The 18,465-nt window shown below is 38.3% G+C and overlaps 2 pseudogenes; one reads left to right on the top strand and one right to left on the bottom strand.

Annotated features, from left to right (window-relative positions):
- Positions 1 to 5,282: 5,282 nt before the first annotated feature.
- Positions 5,283 to 6,733, top strand: LOC102155663 (annotated as a pseudogene).
- Positions 6,734 to 15,905: 9,172 nt separating this feature from the next.
- Positions 15,906 to 18,054, bottom strand: LOC100685320 (annotated as a pseudogene).
- Between the last annotated feature and the right edge of the window lie 411 nt (positions 18,055 to 18,465).

Raw genomic sequence — 18,465 nt, 5'->3', positions numbered from 1 at the left:
GAGGCAAACTAAGAATATAGAGAATGGTGGTGGGAGGCAGGATCTGTCTTGAGCAGAAATCTGAAAGAACAGAGAAAGTTGGGACATAAAGGATTTGGTTTGAGCAACTGTAAAGATGAAGTTGCAATTTACTGGGTTGAATTAAGATTAACACTGTGGAAGAATGAGGTTTTTAGGTTAAGATCATGAATGTAGCTTTAGATGTTTTTAGATGCCTTTTAGACATCCAGTTGGAGATATGGTATTTAAATCCAAAAGATAGCATGTGATTTGACCAAGAGAATGGTCAAATTCAGGAAGATGAGGAGGAACCAAGAGGAAAGATTGACAAAGGGGAGTCCAGTGTGTTATGAGGAAAAGCAAGAGAGGATATAGCGTTGGAAGACAAGTAAAGAAAGTGCTTTGTGGAAGAAGTGATAATTGACAATGTGAAAAGTTAGATTGATCAGGTAAAATGAAGACTGAGAATGGCCATCTGTTAAGAGGATAGAAATACAGTTAAATAACAGGCTTGAACTGCTTGGGTGCATGCAGATTTTTTTAAAAAATCACCTTACAAAATACAATAAAAAATACAATATAGCACTATAAATATATTTTCTCTTTCTTGTGATTTCCTTAATAACATTTTCTTCTCTCTAGCTTACTTTATTGTAAGAATACAGTATATAATACTACTAAATATGTTAAATCAACAACAAATACACATGACTGGGTCGTACCCTGAGTTCTGATTATGTTATCAGTAAGACTTCTGGTCAAAGTAGGCTATTAGTAGTCAGAGTTTTGGGGAGTCAAAAGTTATATGTGGATTTTCAACTATGCAGGAGATTGTTCCCCTTCATCGGCTTCAATGTTCAACTGTACCTGAAGTCTTTTGATACAGATGTTTAGAGTGGCAGTTACTACAGAAACAGTGTTTCTTCCTTTTTGAGGAGGTATACATTTTTACAACCTTTCTGAAGTGTGGTTTGATGTTATCTAAAATTTAAGTGTATGCTTTCTTTGGCCAAGTAATTTCACTTGTAGGAGCTTATCCTACAGAAATATTTATAATATACATAAAGATACATATACATATATAAAGGTATTTATCACAGCATTATTGGCAATTGGAAAAAAAACAAATTTTTATCGAAATGATGTAGTTTTAAAGGAAAGATATTAGCATATAGATATGAAAAATAACTGCTACAGCCTGAAATTTGTCCCCTCAAAATTCAAAGATTGAAGCCCTAACCCTTAATGTAGTGGTATTTGGAAGTGAGACTGTTGAGATGTATTACATTGAGATGGGGTCTCAAGAATGGGACCCCTATGGTGGGATTAGTATTCTTAAGAGAAAGAGAGACCTGAGCTCTCTTTGCCATGTGAGGACACTACAAGCCATGAAGTAGATGCTCATCAGGAACTGAATTGACAGGCACCATGATGATGGACTTCCCAGCCTCCAGATGTGTGAAGAATGTTTGTTGTTTAAGCTATGGTTAAGCTAAGTTAGTCTTGAAGCAGACTCCTTGCTGAGTAGGGAGTCCACATAGGCCAATCCCTTGACCCATGAGATCATAACCTGAGCTGAAACCAAGAGTTGGATGCTCGGCTTATTGAGCCACCCAGGTGCCCCAACCACTAATTCTTTCCTGCTGTTTCCTTCAAAGAGTGGTGGCAAATTTCCCTGCTCTTGGGTGTGGGCTGGATTTAATCACTAGCTTTTAATAAGTAGAATATTGCAGAAGTGGAGGGATGTCAATAGATCGTGACAGCTTCATGACTTCCTCCTTGTTCCCTCTCCTGCATCATTCATTTGGGTAAACCAGCTGCTCTTTCATGAGGACATAGCAAGCAGAGTTTGGGAAAGTCCTCTGTGGCAAGAAACTGAGGCCTGCTCTCAACTTAGGCCTTCTGTGTTTTTTGTTGTTGTTGTTGTTCAGTCCCAGTTAAGCCTTCAGATGATTGCATCTCCAGGTGATTGCTTGACAGCAATGCCACAGGAGATACTGAACAGGATCACTCAAAGAACTCTCAAAATCCTGTTGGATAATACATGTTTGTTGTTTTAAGTCACTATGTTTTGGGGGTAATGTAAGCATCAATAAATAATTCTTTGTAAATGTTACATTCTCTTGCTAATACTTACTAGCTGCATTCCTGAGAAAATCACCTTTTCTTTGCCTCGGTTTTATCATATATAAAAGAAAATATTTGGACAGTCCTTCTCAACTTTGTCTTCACATTAGAATTTTCTTCTAAAATATATACTAGTTCTCACCCTTAAACCAGTTAAGAGAAATCAGAACTCAGGGTTCGACCCAGTCATGTGTATTTCTTAAAGTTCTCTTTGAGATTCTAATATGCAGGCTGGTTTGAAAACTTCTAGACGATCTTTGGGCTTTCTCCTATTCTGTTATGACTAATATGTAATTGGGACACACTTTCAACTTCTATGAAAGCATTTCCCTGGAATTCTTGAGATACATGATCTGCCTTAGGATAGACAATGGGATTCTTATTTATGTTTTCCTGATGAGATAGATACATAAGGATGAAACAAATTTGACCTATTTTAAGAATATCACAGAAGAATTACCCAAAATATGATTTTCACATTTGCTGAAGTCTTTGCTTTTGATGGGATCATTTTCTTAGTGCTTTTCTAGTGTTTGATGAAATCCACATTGTGTTTTCACCTTATTAATCAAGAAAGTAAAGAGCTGTGTCTTATTGGATCATTTTTAAAGCCCCCATGCTCTTCTTTTTGGGACTTTTATGAAATGTTCACCTAGTGAACTGCTCCTGTTCTTTTTTTTTTTTTTTTTTTTTTGCAATAGCTTCTTTAAAGTACAAGCATTCTGCCACTAGTGCAAACATTCATTTTGGAGACATCAAATCTTCTGGGATTTACATTGGATTTGGGTTTTTCTCTTTTACCGGACCTGGTAAAAATTTGTGGATTTTAATTTTCTATGTAGATCAAGCAGTATTATATTCTTCTAATGTGAAGTTTTGATAATCCCTATGAGTGTGTAAACATTAGGAGTAGGAGTGACATACTACCCCAAAATCATAGTAGAATAATTGAGTTACACTACTGTTTTCCCATTTTTATTACAAGGTGCCAAATAACTTTCATTTTTTTAAAAGAAATACCTTATTTTTTTTAAAGATTTTATTTTTCATGAGAGACAAGAGAGAGAGAGGCAGAGACACAGGCAGAGGGAGAAGGAGGCCCCAGCAGGGAGCCGGACGTGGGACTCGATCCCAGGACTCCAGGATCACGCCCTGGGCTGAAGGTGGCGCTAAACCACTGAGCCACCCAGGCTGCCCTCATTTTATTTTTGTAAAGTTTGTTTGAGAGAAAAGTACTATCATCTCTATAAATAACAAGCTGATTGTAAAATTTATATACAAATGTAAAGGACCTAGAATAGCCAAAACATCTTTGAGAAAGAGTAGCAAAGATGAAAGATTAACACTACATGATTTCAAGATTTATTTAAAGTTACAGTAAGATATGCTTTGAAAAAAGTTCCAAGTCTGTCTGGCTCATTTAGTCCCATCTCTAGGAAGCACGCAGGGGATTAAGAGAAACATATGCTCAGGCAGAAATTTTAACTGACATTGTATTCATTGTATGTATCACATAAAGGAAAAAAAATATGTAGTTGAATATTAGATTTGCTGGCTTAGGGACGCCTGGGTGGCTCTGGCGTTGATTGTCTGTGTGTCTCTCATGAATAAGTAAATAAAATCTTAAAAAAAAAATTTGCTGGCTTAACTATGTGTTGAATGTTGTATAAAAGTCACAGACATCTTTATAAATGCCTATTGATGTAATGTAAAAATCATTTATTAAGTAAAAAGAATGTTTCCATTATCTTGATAAAATTTTATGATTCATAAAAAATAAAGCTACAGTAACATAATGTGGTATTGACATAAAAATAAATTAAAAATCAACAGAATATAATAGAAAGTCCAGAAATACACACACACACACACACACACACACAAATATCTGTTTTTGTTTTTTTAATTTGGTTTTTGTTTTTGTTTGTTTTGTAAAGGTAGAAGGGCAATTCAGTGGAGAAAGGGTAGTCTTTTCGACAAATGATCTTGGAACAATTGGACCCATTTGCCTAAAAAAGTGCACTTTGATCTGTATCTTGTACCACACGCAAAATGAACTAAAAATGAATCATAAACCTAGATATAAGAGCTAAAACTATAAAACTTCTAGAAGATATAGGAGAAAAAATTTTTAACCTCGAGTTAAAGATTTAGATATGATACTAAAAGCATGGCCCTTGAAAGAAAAATTTTGATAAATTGAACTTTATCAGATTAAAAACACTTTTTCTTTGAAAGACAATGTTAAGATAATGAAAAGACAAGTCACAGATTGAGAGAAAATATTTGTAAGTCACATCCAATAAAGGACTGATATATAAAACTTGTGAAGGATTAATAGCATGGAAACAACCCAATTAAAAAGTGGACAAAAGATTTGAATTGACATCTTACTTAAGAAGTTACACAAAGAGAAAAAAAAAAGTTACACAAAGAGCAAATAAGCACGTGAAAAGATGCACAACATCATTAGCCATTAGGGAAATATAAATCCAAACCACAATGAGATACCATTACACACTTAGAAGAGTGGCTAAAATTAAAAAGATAGCTTAATAGAGATAGAATTAAAGTCTTGAGTAGGCTTGTTAAGGGCCAGTTACAGCTTTCTATGGTGATAGAGAATTTGTCAGCTTCTCTGTTAGGACTTCATGATCTGAGATGCATCTGAGGCAGCATAATTAATCGAAGGACAAAGAATTAGACAAAATGCATATCCTAGCCCTATTTCTTAAGGAAAAGTCCTGGAAGCTGCCAAATAACATTCCCACCTATATCCCCTTTGCCAGAGATTGGTGGCTGTGTCGCAACAGCAATGCATAATTTTTTTTTCTCAATATTTCATCATTTTAACAGTGTTGGAAAAGGGAGAGGACTGGAAACTGGTCCTGTGGAGGGGACTCTGTACAAAGGATTCTTCTTAGACCATGTCAGGTTTCCAGAAATTTCAGTTGTCCTCTCCTTGCAATGAGGGCTAAGTTGATTGAGATTTTGGGGCTCAGGACTTCCTGCTTATTCTGTAAGTTACTGAGAAAAGTGTGTGTTAAAATCTACACTTGTGGTGATAGATTTTTCTATAAGTTCTGTCAGCATTAACTTTCTAATTGTGAAACAATTGGCACACAAATTTAAGATTTTTATTTTCCTATTGAATCCCAGAGAATTTCATCACTCGTAATTTGCCAGAAGAATATGAGTTGAAATCTACCAAGAAGGGCTGTAAATGATTACTGGACCAAAACTATTGAAAAGAAGTTGGCTAATCTGATAAATGCTGAAGAACGGAGAGATGTATCATTGAAGGACTGTATGAGGCGATTATTTTATAACTTTGATAAAAATTACAAGGACTGGCAGTCTGCTGTTGAGTGCATCGCAGTATCAGATGTCTTACTGTGCCTGGCTAACTATAGTCAAGGGAGTGATGGCCCTATGTGTCATCCAGTAATTTTGTTGCCAGAAGATGGCACTCCTCCCTTCTTAGACCTTAGAGGATCACGTCATCCCTGCATTACGAAGATTTTTTTTGGAGATGACTTTATACCCAATGACATTCTAATAGGCTGTGAGGAAGAGGAGGAGGAAAATGGCAAAGCTTATTGTGTGTTACGGGACCTAACATGGGGGGCAAGTCTACACTCAGGAGACAGGCTGGCCTATTAGCTGTAATGGCCCAGACGGGTTGTTACGTACCTGCTGAAGTGTGCAGGCTCACACCAATTGATAGAGTATTTACTAGACTTGGTGCCTCAGACAGAATAATGTCAGGTGACATCATGTCAGGTGAAAGTACATTTTTTGTTGAAAAATAAAATACTTGCATACAAATACAGCATACTTGCGCATGCAACCGCACATTCTCTGGTGCTTGTGGATGAATTAGGGAGAGGTACTGCAACATTTGATGGAACAGCAATAGCAAATGCAGTTGTTAAAGAACTTGCTGAGAACATAAAGTGTCGTACATAGTTTTCTACCATTTGTTAGTAGAAGATTATTCTCAAAAAGTTGCAGTGCACCTGGGCCACATGGCATGCATGGTAGAAAATGAATGTGAGGATCCTAGCCAGGAGACTATTACCTTCCTCTATAAATTCATTAAGGGAGCTTGTCCTAAAAGCTATGGCTTTAATGCAGCAAGGCTTGCTAATCTTCCAGAGGAGGTTATTCAAAAGGGACATAGAAAAGCAAGAGAATTTGAGAAGATGACTTAATCACTACGATTATTTCGGGAGGTTTGCCTGGCTAGTGAAAGGTCGACTGTAGATGCTGAAGCTGTCCCTAAGTTGCTGACTTTGATTAAGGAATTATAGACTACATTGGAAGCTTTGAGTTGACTTTTGACAAAGGTGGTAAATTCAGATAACATTATGATCTAATAAACTTTATTTTTTAAAAATGAAAAAAAATTTCACTATGAAATTTAATTCTTTATTTCATATAATACTTATCTCATGGTCTACTTTGATATCAACATAGCTAAAATCACATTTCCTTCAGCTGGTGTTTGCATTGCAATTTTTCTCCCTTTTTTTCTTCAACCATTTTGTGTTGTTATATTTAAAGCATATCTATTGTAGGGATGCTTGGGTGGCTCAGGGGTTAAGTGACTGCCTTTGGCTCAGGGTGTGAATCCCGGAGTCCTGGGATCGAGTCCCACATCAGGCTCCCTGCCTTTCTGCCTATATGGGGCCTGCTTCTCCCTCTGCCTATGTCTCTGCCTCTCTCTCTCTCTCAGGAATAAATAAATAAAATTTTTTAAAAAGCATATCTATTATAAACAGTATATAGTTGAGCTTTGTGTTTTTAAACACAAAACTTTGTGTTTTTAAATTCAATCTCATAATCTTTGTTTTTAAATTGGAATGTTTAGGCTATTGATATTTAAAGTAAATTCTGATACAGTTGGATCTAAGTCTACCATATTGCTGTTTATTGTCTATTTTCCCCACCTAATTCTTTCTTCCTATGATGGTTAAATTTTATGGGCCAACTTGATTGGCCCACAATGCCCACATATTTGGTCAGATATTTAGATGTTTCTATAAGGGTAATTTTGAGTGAAATTAACATTTAAAATTGTGGACGTTGAGTGAAGCAAATTGCTTCACTCAACATTGCATCACAACATCAGCTTTTCCATGGGTCTCCAGGCTGCTGCTCCTACCCTGTAGATTTTAGACTTGCCAGGCTCCATAATTACATGAACCAGTTTCTTAAAATCTTTTCCTACATATACACACACATCCTATTTATTCTGTTCTCTGGAGACTCCTAACTAATATGGTTTCTTAATTTCTCCTTTATTACTTATTTTGAATTAAGTATTTTTATTTTATTATTATCTTTTTCTTTTGTATTTTAATAATATACTTTGGTTATCTTAAGTGATTACCCCAGACCTAGAGACTAAACAGTGAGCGTGTGTCACATGTCTTGAATGCAAAATTTTAAAAATTAATTTTTTTCTTTCTGTGCTTCAATTGGGGTATTTTGACTTGACTTTAAGTTCATCAATCCTGGTGGCTGTGCTCCTAAGACAAAAGAGGACAGAAAACATGGAAATAGAACTGAAACTGTAAACTAGCTTTAGAACAAGGAGATATTGCCATTCCCTAGCAATTAGTATTCAAGGCAGCATAGGAGTATAATTAGCTATTTATATATATGATGACAAAGCAAGTTTTTACATATGCCACTTTTTATTGCAAAATATCTATTTTCACTTTTCTCAAATCCAATTAACGAATCTCCTTTGGGAATTGTTGTGGTAGAAGTATCCTAGTCCTTATGCAATGCCCTGACCATCACAATATTATCCTAGTATTTAAGCAGACACTTCTACTCAAAGTTCTCTTGAAAGGATGGTTTCTGAAATGACATTCCTCATGAGAATATTTGTATGACTGAATAACTATTTTCATTAAAAATCCATTGTCTGGGATCCCTGGGTGGTGCAGCGGTTTGGCGCCTGCCTTTGGCCCAGGGCGCGATCCTGGAGACCCGGGATCGAATCCCACATCGGGCTCCCGGTGCATGGAGCCTGCTTCTCCCTCTGCCTGTGTCTCTGCCTCTCTCTCTCTCTCTCTGTAACTATCATAAATAAATAAATAAATAAAAATAAAAAAATAAAATAAAATAAAATAAAAAAATAAAAAAAAATCCATTGTCTCATTCTATGTATATATATATGTGTGATGTATTTCTTTTTATTATTTTAAATGACATTTCAAAGTTATCTGCATTCTTTTAGCCTATTGATACAGGGCACATCTGAAAGAGAAAAGGCAAAGTAAAAAGAAACCATTCTAAATCTGTTGGCAGATGTAAACAGATTCATCCCTGATATGAATATGGAAAGAGAAGAAGATACCATTGCAGCCCGTAGTAGCTGGAAAAGGCAAGAAAATAAATTCTCCTCTAAAACCTCTGGAAGGAATTCATCTCTGTCCACACCTTGATTTTAGTTTGGTAGATTTGTGTAGAACTTCTAACCTACATTACTGTAAGATAACAAATTTATATTGCTTTAAGCCACTGAGTTTGTGGTAATTTGTTACAGCAGTGATAGGAAACCAATACACCAGCCTTCCTCCATTTATCCCTGCAACCACGCATATTTTTAGATTATAAGGACATGTATTTGGATACAATTTCCTGCTGGAAATGTTGACTCAAACCCTCCTGCATGATGTTGCCTGGCTGTTTGATTTATCTTTTTGATAAAAGTAATAATAATAATAATAATAATAATAATAATATAATAGATTTCTTCCTTTCCTTTCCTTTCCTTTCCTTTCCTTTCCTTTCCTTTCCTTTCCTTTCCTTTCCTTTCCTTTCCTTTCCTTTCCTTTCCTTTCCTTTCCTTTCCTTTCCTTTCCTTTCCTTTCCTTTCCTTTCCTTTCCTTTCCTTTCCTTTCCTTTCCTTTCCTTTCCTTTCCTTTCCTTTCCTTTCCTTTCCTTTCCTTTCCTTTTCTTTTCTTTCTTTCTTTCTTTCTTTCTTTCTTTCTTTCTTTCAAGAGAAGAGGTGCACTTGGCTGGTCTCAGTAGAGGAGGTGACTCTTCATCTCCAGGTTGTGAGTTCAAGCCCCACACTGGTCATTAATTAAAAAATTAAAAATAAAAAAATAAGTTACCATGAACATTTTGTGATGAAGGTAAGAACAAGTTTTGATTGCTTTTTGAAAAAATGGGATTTTTATTACCCTATGTTACTCCAGGAGATAATTGATAAATGTTGAGTAGTTTGTTAGTCCTTCTCTTAACAGATGATCAAAGGAAACAGTTCAGTATGTTCAGCTGGAATCCTTTCTACATACATCCTTTGTGATGTATGGAGAGAATATGTGAATAGGGCCTGAAGGTCTGTGTTTTATTGAAGAGAAGGTATAGGGGAATAGGGCTTTGAAAGCTGAGAGTTGAGGGGGTGGTTAGAGAATGAACAATTGAAGTTTTTTATTTCTGGTGTGGGACAGTTCCTGCTGATGACCAAACCCTAGGTTGTGTCTAGATCTGTCTGTGAGAGGTTCAAGCGGGATAGAGACAGTCATTGCTGTTAAACCGGTCCTCAAAAATAAAAAAGTTTCCCTGATTTGTAGCATTTGTTGATTTTTGTTGTGTAAATCCTGCCACCATGGCTAATTTCAAGTTACCAACATGTTACTGAGTGAGGACCTAGAAAGATGCGAACAATCACCTCTTAGGAGCTGGAATGAACTGGCTTCAACACATTGCTGAAAATAGGTGAAGGTCACTGAATTAGATAGGCAAACCAGTCACAAAGCCATGTTAGATGGGCCATGTATTGTGGCTATAGAAATCTAGGATTATGTCTTACATTTGGTATAAAAGAGGAGTGTGAATAAGGTTTCCTAAATCTTCACTGAATGAGTAAGAGTTGGAGAGTGGTCAGTTGGTAAGAATTATAAGAAGAGTAGGTTTTAGGGGGTTTGAGGGGGTGGGGAGGGATATTGTCAAGGAAGCAGTGGAAATGTTATTTAAATGCCTTCAGTTAACTCTAATAGCTGATTTATATAATCTGTATATAAAGCTCTACATGATCCAATTTATATGTGGGGTTCCAGTTATAAAGGAATAATTCAGGAATCAAAAGTAGTTGATAGTAATTCCAACCAAGCAACAAGGAAATCCAATATTCATAATTCACAATAACACCTTCCATATTTTTTTCTCTGTTTATCTGTCACATTGTAAAACTTCTTTCCCTCCTGTTAAAAGAAAAATTTCCACCATTTAATGATCTAGTAGGCTTTTATTCACCAATTCATGAATTGGGCAGCATTCAATCTACCAGAAAGGCTGGCCAAGGAACTGTACAAAATGAAATACATAAGTACAAGGAAGCAGACACAGAGAAATTCTCAGTCAAAGCAGATTAGTTACTGTAAGGTTACTTACTGTCCTCATATGGAGCAAAGGGATGGTTCAGAGCCAGGTCAGGTAACTTGTGTCAAACAAGGAACTGCTGATTAGTTGCCTAGGCCTTCCTTTTCTGGGAGAACCAAGCATAGAAATTTAGTTAAGGGACACCTGGGTGGCTCAGCCCGGTAAGCGTCTGACTCCTGATCCCAGGACCAATGTGCAGGGCTCAATACAAGGATCAATGTGGAGCCTGAACTCACAACCCTGAGACCAAGACCTGAGCTGAGATTAAGAGTCGGACGCTTAACTGACTAAACCACCCAGGCGCCCTATCACAAACTCATTTATTGAAAAGATCTAAATAAAAAAAAGATTATTTTAAACTTCTAAGAAGAAACTTTTACTGTATTATCTAAGAGTTGACAAAGGAGTAATGAATAGATTCAAAATGAAAGGAAAATCTGGGCAGGCATTCTAGGGGAAAGCCATTTTCTAAATTTATTTATTTATTTGATAGAGCAGAGTAGAGCCAGTGAGAGAGAAAGAATATGAGTTGGGGGGAGGCAGGGGGAGAAGGAGATCCCAGCTGAGCAGAGAGCCTGATGCAAGGCTTTATCCCAGAGCCCTGGGATCATGATCCCAGACAACGGCAGACACCCAACGGACTGAGCCACCCAGGCACCCTGGGGAAAGCCATTTTTGTGAGGACATTTGCTTAGCCTAGACAAAAAGACCTTTGATTGCCCTATGGGATAAAGAAATGAGGACCAACAGAAATGAGGACCCAAACTCTTTAAAAGATGGAGTTTTTAAGGATGCCTGGGTAGCTTAGTGGTTGAGCGTCTGCCTTTGGCTCAGGACTTGATCCTGGGGTCCTGGGATCAAGTCCCGCTTTGAGGTCTCTGCAGGGAGCCTGCTTCTCCCTCTGTGTCTCTGCCTCTCTCACGAATAAAAAAAAAAGGGATGGAGTTTTTGCCAACATATCCTCCCCAAATGCAGCTTATCTAGGGATGCAATGGCAGCCTAGCTTTTAATGAAGTGCTAGGGAATCCAGCAGGGTCTCGCAAGGATAGGAGACAGTGGGAGCAAAAGGGGGTGATAGAAGAGTAGACTTTTTGAGATGTTTGCCTTGAGTAGGGTAGGTTTGATCAACATGCTCTCTTTTGGGAAGATTTCTTTCCTGGTCTTGTAGCTACAGAAAGTAGGCTTTTCTTTGAGCCATTTGGTCTCTGCCCATTGGTGTTTTTGGATTGGGACTCCTGGGCCCAGGCCTGGATATACTGACAGCAAACAAAATCCCAGGGAATTCAGTGCTCAAGGTCGCTAGCCAGTTTGTATTTTCTTCAGTTTTCCATCTTCTGTCAGTTGCTTTATGGGTTTTGTCCAGGTTTGTTTGTTTCATAATTAGCAGGAAGAATAGGGTAGCATGTGCTTATCTCATCTTGTCAGGACTGGAAATGATTCAGTAAGCTTTATATTGACTCCATATTCTATATTCCAATTTTGTCAGTTGTCCCAGTAATGTTTTTTTTTTGTAGCATTATTTTGTTTCTCATATAAGATCCAGTCCAGTATCATGAATTAGATTTAGTTTCCATGTCTAGTTACCATTTATAATAATTTCTCAGCCTTCCGTTTGCCTTTATTTTTTTTTTTAAAGATTTCGTTTATTTATTCATGAGAGACACACAGAGAGAGGCAGAGACCTAGGCAGAAGGAGAAGCAGGATCCCTGTGGGGAGCCAACGCAGGACTCGAGCCCAGGACCCAGGGACATGACCTGAGGCAAAGGCAGACACTCAACTGCTGAGCTACCCAGGAGTCCCTCATTTATCTTTAAAGATACTAAAACTTCTGGGGGCGTCTAGGTGGCTCAGTTGGTCAAGCATCTGACTTTGGGTCAGTCATGATCTTGGGGTCCTGAGATTGAGCCTGGTGTCAGGCTCCATGCTCAGCGAGGAGTCTGCTTCTGCCTTTTCCTCTGTCCCTCCCCCTGCTTGTGCTCTCTTGCTCTCTCAAACAAATAAAATCCTTGAAATAAATATAAAGATACTAAACTTCTGAAAAATAAAGGCCAGTTGTTTAGAATGTCTCTGATTTAGGTTTATTTGATATTGTTTCCTCATGATTAGATTCAGGTTATAAATGTTTTGAGTGGAATACAACAGGAATGATGTTTTGTCCTTCTCAGGTTATCCTATTCAGAGGCACATGATATCTGTTTGCCTTATTGATTGATTGATTGATTGTAGGCTCGACACCCATTATGGGGCTTGAACTCACAACCTCAAGACCAAGAGTCACATGCTCTTCCAACTGAGCAACTGAACCAGTCAGGTGCCCATTTGCCCCTTATTTTGATCACTTGCTTAAGGTGTTCTTATTTCCTCCAGTGTATAGTCACTGTTTTTCCTTTTGCAGCTAATGAGTATACTGTGGGGATGCCTGGCTGGCTCATTCAGAAGAGCATGTGACTCTTGATCTTGGGGTCATGAGTTTGAGCTCCATTTTGTGGATAGAAATTACTTAAAATAAATAAACATTTTTAAAAAGTATATTATGAAGAGAACCTTTGATGCTGAGTAAATATTCTGTTTTGTATCAAACTTGGCCCCTACCTCATGCATCCATAGATGATTCTTGCCTGAATCAAATTTTATTATGATGGTTGTAAAAAGAGGATTTCCTAACTCCATCATTACTTCTGGCCATCTACCATTACTGGCCATCTACCACAAGGAAGAGTTTTCCCTTTTTGAAATAAACTTCAGAAATTATCTTTTGACTTTCACCTATGGCAGAAGATTTAGGTTAACTCACATTAGTCCTTCATCTACTTTCCTCCGTCTTCCAAATAAAGTTATATTATTCTTAGTTATATTATTCATTATATTATATTATTAATTTATAGTTATATTCCTATTATATAAAATATTAATACATTATATTATTAGCATATATATTAGTTATGTTATTCTTATTATTGTGACTTAAATTAATATACTGATACTTTTCTTTTTCTCTCAACCATCTATGGTATCTCTTGATTCTTGGGTTAGCAAATGAGAGTCTTGTTGTCCTTGATTTGTCCTTTAGTTCTGAACCTTCCCCTATTCTATTTCCTGACTTCTGTCATGTACACTTTCACATTACTGAGGCTATTATTTACATGCTGTTTTATAACTACTGCTAACTTACTATGAGCTTATCCAGTTTCCAATCAACTTTCCACTTCATGGCTCTCATTCATTGATGATCCTTACCTGAATTAATTATTTCACTAGAAGAGGCAAAATACTGATATTTAAAATTATAGTATTTTTTTTTTGCATTTCCTAGCTGCTAGATTGTTTTTCTAACCATTCGTATTGTTGTAAAGCACAGCTTCAGTGTTTTCACTCAGGCTTCTCATGGCTCCCCCATTGACTCACAAATTAAGTTCTAATGCTTCAGTGGTATATCCAGGCCTTTCTTATTATGTTTCTTATTCACATTTACTTCCCTTGTTCTTCTAGATACTCTATGATCCTGAAAAGAGTGTGTTTCTCAAATTTCCCCCTTACTCCTGCTTTTCCATCTTTGTTCTTGCCCTTCCTTCTATCTAGATTGTTCTCAGTTCTGTGAAAATTTTATCCAAAGTCCTTATGGTGGCCTCACAGTGGCCTACAAGATCTTACACACTAGAGTTCCTATTGCCTGGGACCTCATCTCCAACTACTTTCTCTCATTCTAGTCATGCTATTCTTCAAAGGCACCATTCACACTTCCATTTGCTGTTCCCCCTTCCTATGGCACTTCCTCCAGATAACTGCAAAGTTATCAGCTCTTTCAAGTATTTACTCAAATGACACTTTCTTGGTGAGGCCTTTTGACCACTCTCTTTGAAATTACAGCACCTCCCTCACTCTTCCCTTCCCTTTGTCTCTTCCATTGTCTCCCTTCCCTGTTTTATTTGTCAAATGTAAATTATGTGATTTATTGATTTCACTTATTTTCCATCCCATCCTTACCCATGTGCTAATTCCATAAGGACAGAGATTTTATCTATTTTGTTCACTGCTGAATCCTTACGGCTAGAATGATGTTTGAGATTTAGCAGATGTTCAATAAATATGTTTAAAAAACTGAAATAAATTTGTGGAATGAATGAGTGAATGGTCAAACCTGCACTGTGGTGGATTTATTGGTTGTTGAATGAATGAATCCTCTTTTCAAGAACCATCTCAAATACATACATTTTTACTTTTTGGAAATTTTGGGGGCACAAAGTTTTATGTCTTCCTTTCCAACCTGTATTCATTTTGTTGTCTTGCCTTGCCTTCTTGCACTGGCTTAATCTTTCAGCACTGTGTTGAATAAGAAAACCACAGACATCCTTTTCCCAATTTAGAGGGAAAGCATTCAGTGTTTAATTAACTACTAAATATAACGTTAGATGTAGATATTTGATTTTTTAAATCAAATTGAAGAAATTCCCTTGTATTCCTATTTTTCTAAATTTTCACATGAGTGGATGTTGAATTTTGTCAAGAGTATTTTCTGTGTCTATTGATATGATCATGTGACTCTTCTTTTCTAGCCTGTTTTGTTGTTGTTGTTTGTTTTTTGTTTTTGGTGGAGAACATTTATTTATTTATTTATTTATTCCACGAAACACTCAAAGTTGGGATGCCTGGGTGGCTCAGCAGTTAAGCATCTGCCTTCAGCTTGGGGTGTGATCCTAGAGTCCTAGGATCGAGTCCCACTCGGGCTCCCTGCATGGAGCCTGCTTCTCTCTCTGCCTATGTCTATGCCTCTTTCTCTATCTCTGTGTCTCTCATGAATAAATAAATAAAGTCTTAAAAAAAAACACTCAAAGTTTAGGTCAGTGGGAAATAATTTTAATCAAAGAATTGTACATTTTCTTCCCACATATCTTGCTTTGTATTAGGGAATGACATTGTGATCCATTTTACTAAAATATTACAAAATATTTACAAGAAAATATTAAAATAACTCAAACACAAAAAGCAAGATGGGGTAAAATAAGCTATTTTTTCAGAAATCTCTACTCCAGTGCCCACTGCACACAAGAAGAGAATCAAAACAAATAAGTAACAAAGATTCCCTTGATCACAAGTTTCCAAAGAATTGGAGAAGGGGAACAAATGGGATGAAAACGGTGGTATGAAAGGGAATGGATGTTAGCAGCACTGCTTCAATAACCAATCTATTCTGATGAAACAATCCTCTCCTACATACAAATAAATTCTGAACAAGGCTAAACTTTAGGATATTCCTTGAACTGAAATTGAAAAATACCCTGACAGTGAAAGTTGCTCTTTCACTAAGTTTAGTAAGAGCCTCTTTCCCCACGAACCTCTGCTGTGAAGAGAAACGCTCCGGCATTACGAGCTGTCACAGTAGCCCTTCCATCTCTTTCATGAAAGCTTCATAAACGTCATCCTTGGTCTGAACGGAGACAGGAACAGACAGACCAGATTTGGGAGCTGCTTTGGCAAGAGGCACAGCAGAATCATCCTCTGACTTTCTTTGGGGAGCAGCAGCAGCCCCTTTATTCTTCCAACATACCCTTAATGCTGTGGGCACGAATCCAGTAAGCCCTGCCTTGGGATTAGTGTTCTGTGGCTTGGCACTGATGGTTGCTGTGATTTTCTTCTCAATGGTGGCTGTGCTTGTATCATCCACCTTGGGGCCTGAATCAAGTTGGGTGGAGCACTTAAAACCCCTGGGTTGAGCTGGTGGGAAAAGCCCAGGTGGGGCAGGTCCAAGTGGAGGCACCAAAGGTGGGCACATCAGGCCAGGAGGTGGAGGGATGCTTGGAGGTGCAGCGGGAGGTAGCCTTGGTGGGGGAGTTCCTGAGGGGGAGGGCCAGGAGGCAGACCTGGAGGTGGACCTGGGGGAGGGCCAGTGGGTTGGCCTGGTGGTGGGCCTGGAGGCAAAAGTCGGGGTAAAGGCCTTTGGAGTCCTGGCATTCCAGGGGGCCCTCGGGAATGGAGGAGCTCCTGGAAGTGGTCCAGGAGGAAGGCCAGTAGGTGGTCGTAAAGGTGACAACAATGGTGGTCGTAAAGGTGGAGCAGGTGGTGGTCCAAGAGGAGGTGGTCCTGGCATGGGAGGTGCTTATATCTGAGAAGGAGGAACAGACTGTGGGGGAGCTTGTTGCTGTGAAGAAGCAGTAGATATGCCATCAGAAAGAGATTCCTCTTTATGCTGTTTCTGTGATTGCTCTTCTGCTTCAGAATCATCAGAATCATCTTCGTCATCATCCTCTGAAAATTCTTCTACTTCTCGTCACCTCCTCAGGGATATCCTGACCTGCCATTTGAAGCATTATGGCTTGAAGAGGAGTCAGCTCCTTCATGTTCTTCTTTTTCTTCCTTGATTTTCCAGGCATATCTGCAAATCTTACACTCAGAACTGACTGACTTCTTTTCTTCATTGTTGTCTCTCTCTTTATCATCACGGTGCACAAATTCATCCCCTTCACTTTCTCCATCTGACCTGTCAGTGTCTCTGTCATCAGTACTGTCATCATGCTTATCTTGATCCATGTCCTCAGGATATCCATCATCTTCACTGGTGCTGGAAACATCATCATCATGACCCCGTTGAGCAAGTTCTGAGCTGTATAACATGTCTTTATCCCACCTGCGAGGGGGAAGATCTAGGGCAAAGCCCACTTTACGGCCATACATTTGCAAGACTTGAGGAGGTGGTGGGCCAGGGCGAGGACCAGGAGGTTTTCTACCAGGGGGCAAACGTGGTACACCATGTCCAAGAAGAGGAAGTATATAAACTGCCTGTGTTGGAGGTCCATAGGCTGAGGTCTTTTTAAGGATGGAGGGTGGCTGGGCACCAGGAAGTGGAATGTCCTGGATCAAGATGTTGGAAGGAGCATGTGGCATATCTGGCAAGGGAATACTCTCCACTTCCACATGGTGAGCATTCTTGACAGCATCAAAATATTGGCTAAGTTGAACCCTCTTCTGTTCGTATTCCATTTCTCAATTCTTTGTAAATATCCGGATTCTCTTTTTCATAGAGTCGTAGAATACGTTCAAAGGTTTCACGCAGCTTTTTACCCTTGTCTTTCAGCATCCTCTCATTTAACTGTGGTTGCTGCACTGAGTTAAACTCCATTTCAAAAAACAAAACAAAAACAAAACAAAACAAAACAACCGGACTCCATTTCAGGGCAACCTGGGTGGCTCAGCAGTTTAGCTCTGCCTTTGGCCCAGGGCGTTATCCTGGAGACCTATCCCAGGACAGGCTCCCTCTGCCTGTGTCTCTGCCTCTCTCTCTCTGTCTCTTATGAGTAAATAAATAAAATCTTAAAAAATAAAATAAAATAAAATAAAGTAAACTCCATTTCATACAATTTCTCCATGTCCCAGATAATCTGTTTGGGATTCAAAACTGCAGCTCATACCATCATGCGCTGTTTTTTGTTCTTCTTTAATTCTCTCTTCTGGGCTTCTTTTTGGGCTTGCTCTGTGGGATTAATAAATTTTCCACTCTTGGTGGATGATGTAGATCTCCGTCCCATGTTGACAACTTATATGGTTTACTTGGCTCATTAAAAAAACAAAAAATCACTTCTGCTGGGTTCCTGGGACTGCAAGAAGCGAGAGGAACGATTCTTGGCCTCTTCTACATCGCAAGGGCCTTCACCTCTGCCTGCCGGTCAGCCACGCAGCCACTGACATCTTGAAACCTCACGCCCCTCCCTCTAGCCTGTTAATATGGTAGGTAACACTGATTTTTCAACCTTGCAATCCACTTAGTCATGTATACAATTCTTTTATATATTGCTAAGTTTGATTTGCTAATATTTTGTCAAGGCTTTTTTTTTTTTTTTTAAAGATTTTATTTATTTATTTGACAGAGAGAGAGAGAGCACACAAGCAGGGGGAACAGCAGAGGGAGAGGGAGAAGCAGGCTCTCCACTGAGCAGGGA

This window comes from Canis lupus, chromosome 8 (assembly GCF_011100685.1).
Source record: "Canis lupus familiaris isolate Mischka breed German Shepherd chromosome 8, alternate assembly UU_Cfam_GSD_1.0, whole genome shotgun sequence".
Taxonomy (NCBI): Eukaryota; Metazoa; Chordata; class Mammalia; order Carnivora; family Canidae; genus Canis; species Canis lupus.
The sequence above is the reverse complement of the archived record's forward strand: the minus strand, read 5'-3'. Positions and strand labels throughout refer to the sequence as shown.